The sequence below is a fragment of the Arachis hypogaea genome, chromosome 14, assembly GCF_003086295.3.
Source record: "Arachis hypogaea cultivar Tifrunner chromosome 14, arahy.Tifrunner.gnm2.J5K5, whole genome shotgun sequence".
Taxonomy (NCBI): Eukaryota; Viridiplantae; Streptophyta; class Magnoliopsida; order Fabales; family Fabaceae; genus Arachis; species Arachis hypogaea.
In genome coordinates this window covers 72,865,502-72,871,194 of record NC_092049.1, presented here as the reverse complement: position 1 = coordinate 72,871,194, position 5,693 = coordinate 72,865,502, and the positions used below count along the sequence as shown (strand labels likewise).

General features: G+C 40.5%; 1 non-coding gene across 1 annotated transcript; it reads left to right on the top strand.

Moving 5' to 3' along the window:
• The first annotated feature begins 5,156 nt into the window (after positions 1-5,156).
• LOC112746627 (small nucleolar RNA R71) lies at positions 5,157-5,264 on the top strand. Its single transcript, XR_003174499.1, has one exon. It is a non-coding gene; the product is annotated as a small nucleolar RNA R71 (small nucleolar RNA).
• The last annotated feature ends 429 nt before the right edge of the window (positions 5,265-5,693 follow it).

Here is a 5,693-nt window from a genome sequence, read left to right as displayed (position 1 = left end):
TTCAAATTTTCATGAAGCTATGTGGACACCAAACTTAGTGTTCGGCCATATGCTCTATCAAAACATTTTAAGCATGTGAAACAAAATCCTTTGTAATATTGATTAAGTGTGCTTGAAGATGTACCGAACTTAGTATATGTTTCAAAATAGTGCATGCAATAAATGGACATGTTCATGAAAAGAGAAAAGAATTCATGCATCAAGTGATCATAATTTATTGAATGTAAAATGACATGAATCTTAAAGCATGGGTTGCCTCCCATGGAGCGCTCTTTTATTGTCACTAGCTTGACATTGAGGCTTTCTTTTATGGTGGTTGGTGCTTGTAGGGCCTCAATTTGTCTCCCCTGACCGTGATCCTCTTCTTTGTTTTCTGGTGTTCAATTTCAGCATGCTCTAATGATAGTATGTTGCTGACAGTGTAGTAATCCTCGGTTTGTTGATTTGCCCCCAACTGTTGATATATCAGTTGCACTTTGTCACCTTTAGAAAGTCCCTCTGTTGGAATCTTTCTATTCTTCCAGCCCCTTTTTGCTTTGTTTCTGCGTTTCATCTTTCCTTTTGTTGATCTTTCTTTTCTGGCCATAGGCTTTCCTTGGGGGCCTCTCTTTTCAGTGGCTAATACTCTACTACCCACTTGGGCTTTTTCATCAGTCTGCACAATCTTTAGCATTGGGATGTTGCTGTGACTTTCCTGGTCATTTTTCATATAGTCTTTCTCTTCCTTGCTAAATTGTGCTTCTGGCAACACCTTCAGAGTGATGCTCTGGTCATGCATCCTTAGAGTTAATTCTCCTTCCTCTACGTCTATAATAGCTCTAGCAGTGGCCAAGAATGGCCTTCCCAGTATAACAGAGTCACCATCATCATTGTTTGATTCTAGAACCACAAAATCAGCAGGGTATATAAAACTGTCCACCTTGACCAAAAGATTTTCAATTACACCTCTGGGGTATACCATTGACTTGTCTACCAGCTCCAGAGACATTTGTACTGGTTTGACCTCCTCTATATGCAGCTTTTTCACCAAGGAGGATGGTATTAAGTTAATACTCGCTCCGAGATCGCACATTGCTTTAGTGATGGTCAATTCCCCAATGGTGCAAGGCAACAGGAAGCTCCCTGGGTCCTCAAGCTTGGGAGGAAGCCCCTTTTGAATCAAGGCCCTGCATTCCTCAGCAATCATTATGGTTTCTTTCTCATCCCAGCTTCTTTTCTTGTTGATAAGATCCTTCAGAAACTTGGAATATAGAGGCATCTGTTCAAGTGCTTCAGCCAAGGGAATATTGATTTCCAGCTTCTTAAAAATCTCAAGGAATTTGTGAAAATGCTGGTCTTTAACCTCTTTGTTGAACCTCTGATGGTAAGGCAGTGGAGGTGTGATGCTTTTTCCTATTTGCTGCTGCCCCTGAGCTACTTCCTTTGAGCTATGTGGCTTGTCATCTTTCTCTTTGAGTTTCTCAATGCCTTTGTTTGGCATCACAACTTGCTTCTCAGCCTCATCTGCCTTTGTTTGCTTCTCATCCTCCGTTGGTTCTTTGATGTTCTCTGCTTGCTTCTTTGTAGTGTCATTGTTGCTTATCAATGTTCTCCCACTCCTCAATTGTATTACCTTGCATTCCTCCTTGGGATTTGGGATTGTGTCACTGGACAGTGAGTTTGAAGGTCTCTCAATAGATACTTGCTTGGAGAGTTGTCCCATCTGTCTCTCTAAGCTCTTCATAGAGGCTTCCTGATTCTTGGCTACCATTTCTTGGTGTTTCAACATTTTGTCTATCATGGCCTCCAAGTGAGTGATTCTTTGGGCTTCAGGTGATATTTGAGGTGGGTTATGAGATGTGGGTGGTGGATGGTAGGCATTTTGGTTGGTGGGTTGGTTATTAGATTGGTATTGGTTGAGGTTGGGGTAGTTGTTTTGAGGCTTTCTGTAGGGGTTTTGGTTAGTCTGCTGCTGGTTGTGATTTTGGTTGCTTCTTGGGTTGTGTTGGTTTGAGTTCCTCTGCCATGGTTGTTGGTTTTGGGTATGGTTTTCTCCCCATCTGAGGTTTGGGTGATTCTTCCAGGATGGATTGTATGTATCACCATACACTTCATTTGGTCCTTGGTTGTGCATATACTGTACTTGCTCTTGTTGTTGTTCTTCTTGAGTTTCTTCACTCTGTCCCCATGTGGTTGATGGTTGGCTGGTGTTAACTGCTGCAACTTGGAGACTATCAATTTTCTTGGCCATTTGCTCAAATTGTTGTTGAATTTGCTGCTGTATCATCTTGTTTTGAGCTAGGATTGAATCTACTCCCTCTAGCTCCATTACTCCTCTCCTTTGTGATGGTTGGTGGTTTCTTTGATGAGCAAAGAAATATTGATTGTTGGCTACCATGTCCACAAGATTCTGAGCTTCCTCAGCAGTTTTCATCAGTTGTAGTGAACCTCCAGCAGAATGATCTAATGCCTCCTGAGATTTCAATGTCAGGCCTTCATAGAAATTTTGCAGCACGTCCCATTCATTGAACATCTCTGGAGGACACTTTCTGATTAAGGCTTTGTACCTCTTCCATGCTTCATACAAGGATTCGGCATCTAATTGTGTGAATGTCTGCACCTCGGTTTTCAGCCTGATGACTCTTTGGGGTGGATAGAATTTGGCTAGAAATTTAGTCACCAAGTCATCCCAACTAGTGATACTTCCTTGGGGAAAAGTTTCAAGCCATTGTGCAGCCTTATCCCTTAATGAGAACGGGAACAGCAGAAGCTTGTAGGTTTCAGGATTCACGCCATTAGATTTGACAGTGTCACAGATCCTTAAGAAGGTAGATAGATGTTGATTTGGATCCTCCAATGGTCCTCCCCCAAATGAGCAATTGTTCTGGACCAATGTGATGAGTTGTGGCTTCAGTTCAAAGTTATTTGCATTGACATTAGGGGTGAGAATGCTGCTTCCACAATGTCTAGCATTTGCAAAGGTATAGAAAGCCAATACTCTCCGCTGTTGTGGTTGATTATTGACTCCTCCTTCTGGATTAGATGTATCTCCTTCCATCTCGTGGAATTCTTCGTCTGATTCCTCTTCTCCAATAATACTTTTCCCTCTTTCAGCTCTTCTTAACCTCCTGAGAGTTCTTTCGTCTTGTTCATGAAAATTGGGTATGGCTCTTCTTGTACCTGACATACAAGCAGAACATAAGAGCACACAAACCAGTGACACTTCAATCTACTGCTAGAATGAAGTTTTAGTTAACTTAAGCAAAAATTCAAACAGTTAGTGGGTTAAGCAAAATTAAAGAAAAAGTGCTTGATCTAGATTACCACCTCACTTAATCATTGTCAATCTAATCAATCCCCGGCAACGGCGCCAAAAACATGATGAGATATTTTGGAGGAAATATAAATCTCTCCCAAAACACCCGAAACTAACCGGCAAGTGTACCGGGTCGTATCAAGTAATAAAAACTCACGGGAGTGAGGTCGATCCCACAGGGATTGAAGGATTGAGCAATTTTAGTTTAGTGGTTGATTTAGTCAAGCGAATCATGATTTGGTTGATGGTTTTGTGACTTGCAGAATTAAATTGCATTGAAGTAAAGAGAATAAGAAATAAATTGCTGAAACTTAAAGAACAAGAAATTAAATGGCAGAAACTTAAAGTGCAAGAAATGTAAATTGCAGAATCTTAAAGTGCAAGGAATGTAAATTGCTTGAAATGTAAAGGGGATTGGGATGTGGATTTGCAGAAATTAAACAAGGAAAAATTAAATTGCATCAAACAGAAGAGGGAAAGGGAATTGGGATTGAACCGGATATGAAGCAGAAAAGTCAATGAACATAGAAAGCAGTAAACAGGGAATTGAAATGGGAAATTTAGATCTCAGGACCCAGAGACTAGAAAGCCAAGTCTAGATCTCAATGCCTTCCTAGATCCAACAAGAACAATTGCAAGAGAATTGTAAATTGCAAAGAGAATAGATGAAGAGCAATGAACCGGAAATTAAATTCAATTAACAGTAAAGAAACAGAGAGATCCAAGATTGAGATTGAAACAGAATTTCTTCAATTCTCCAATCCAAGATCCAAGACAAATGTAAGATGAAATTGAAAGCAATGAAAACAAGAAATTAAAGTTCACTCAAGTCAAAAGCTCTCCGAAAACTATTATGAAAATTCTAAAAGGAAAGCTCCCCGAATAACTTGAATTCTATCCTATTTATACACTTTCCAAAATGATCTTCAAGCCTTGAGTTGGGCCTTTGTTCTTGGTGGAATTGGGTTGAAAGAGGCCTTGGTTGATTGCTCTTGAAGTTTGAAGAAGAACCAAAGTGAACCAATTGAACCGGTTTTGAAGTTAGCCATAGTTGGACCTAAAGTTGGAGCCAAAGTTAGGGGTCTAACTTTGGCTCCAACTTTTCATAGCAGTAAGCAAAATTTACTGGTATGCACGTTGGTGCCAACGTTAGGGGTCTAACTTTGACCCTAACGTTGGCCTTGCTTATATGCTAGTGGCGCCAACGTTAGCCTCCAAGTTAGGGGTCTAACGTTGGCGCAAACGTTGGTGCCCAGGGAAGAAGTTTCTCTTGCCAACGTTAGCCTCCAAGTTAGGGGGCTACCGTTGGCTCAAACGTGGGGAGCCCAGGGAGTAATCTTCATGCCTAACGTTAGCCTCCAAGTTAGGGGGCTAACGTTAGGGCTAACTTCATGCCTCCTGGTTCAATTTCACTTATTCCATTGTCCTCTCTTCACTTCTAGCCATTCCTCTTTGCTTCAACCTTTCTCCAAGCTTTCTTCACCTATCATTAATCAACCAAACTTATCAAAGCTATGCTCAAAATCATGAGATATTCATTCTTTCATAATATGCAACAAATATAGCATAAAACCTCATGAAATGGCATAAATTCATATATGGTTGGTTCAATCAAGGGAAACATGAAAATCTACTCAATTAGCTTGCTTGTAGCTCAAGAAAGTGCATAATTCTAATGAAAACTAAAGAAAAAGACTAGCTAAAATAGGCTAGGATGACTTGTCATCACCATGTCAATGAGTTCCTGCGCTTCTGCAGGCGTTTTCTTTAGGTGAATGGATCCACCTGCAGAATGGTCCAATAACATCTTTGATAATTCAGACAAACTATCATAAAATATATCCAGGATGGTCCATTCTGAAAGCATGTCAGAAGGACACTTTTTGGTCAATTGCTTATATCTCTCCCAAGCTTCATAGAGGGATTCACCTTCTTTCTGTTTGAAGGTTTGAACATCCACTCTAAGCTTGCTAAGCTTTTGAGGAGGAAAGAACTTGGCTAAGAAAGCCGTGACCAGCTTATCCCAAGAGTTCAGACTATCTTTAGGTTGAGAGTCCAACCATATTCTAGCTCTATCTCTTACAGCAAATGGGAAAAGCATAAGCCTGTAGACCTCGGAGTCAACCCCATTGGTCTTAACAGTATCACAGATCTGCAAGACTTTAGTTAAGAACTGAAAAGGATCTTCTGATGGAAGTCCATGAAACTTGCAGTTCTGTTGTATCAGAGAAACTAATTGAGGCTTTAGCTCAAAATTGTTTGCTCCAATGGCAGGGATTGAGATGCTCCTTCCATGTAAATTGGAATTTGGAGCAGTAAACTCACCAAGCATCTTCCTTGCATTGTTATTATTTTCGGCCATGTCTCATTCTTTTTAAAAAATTTCTGTCAAATTTTC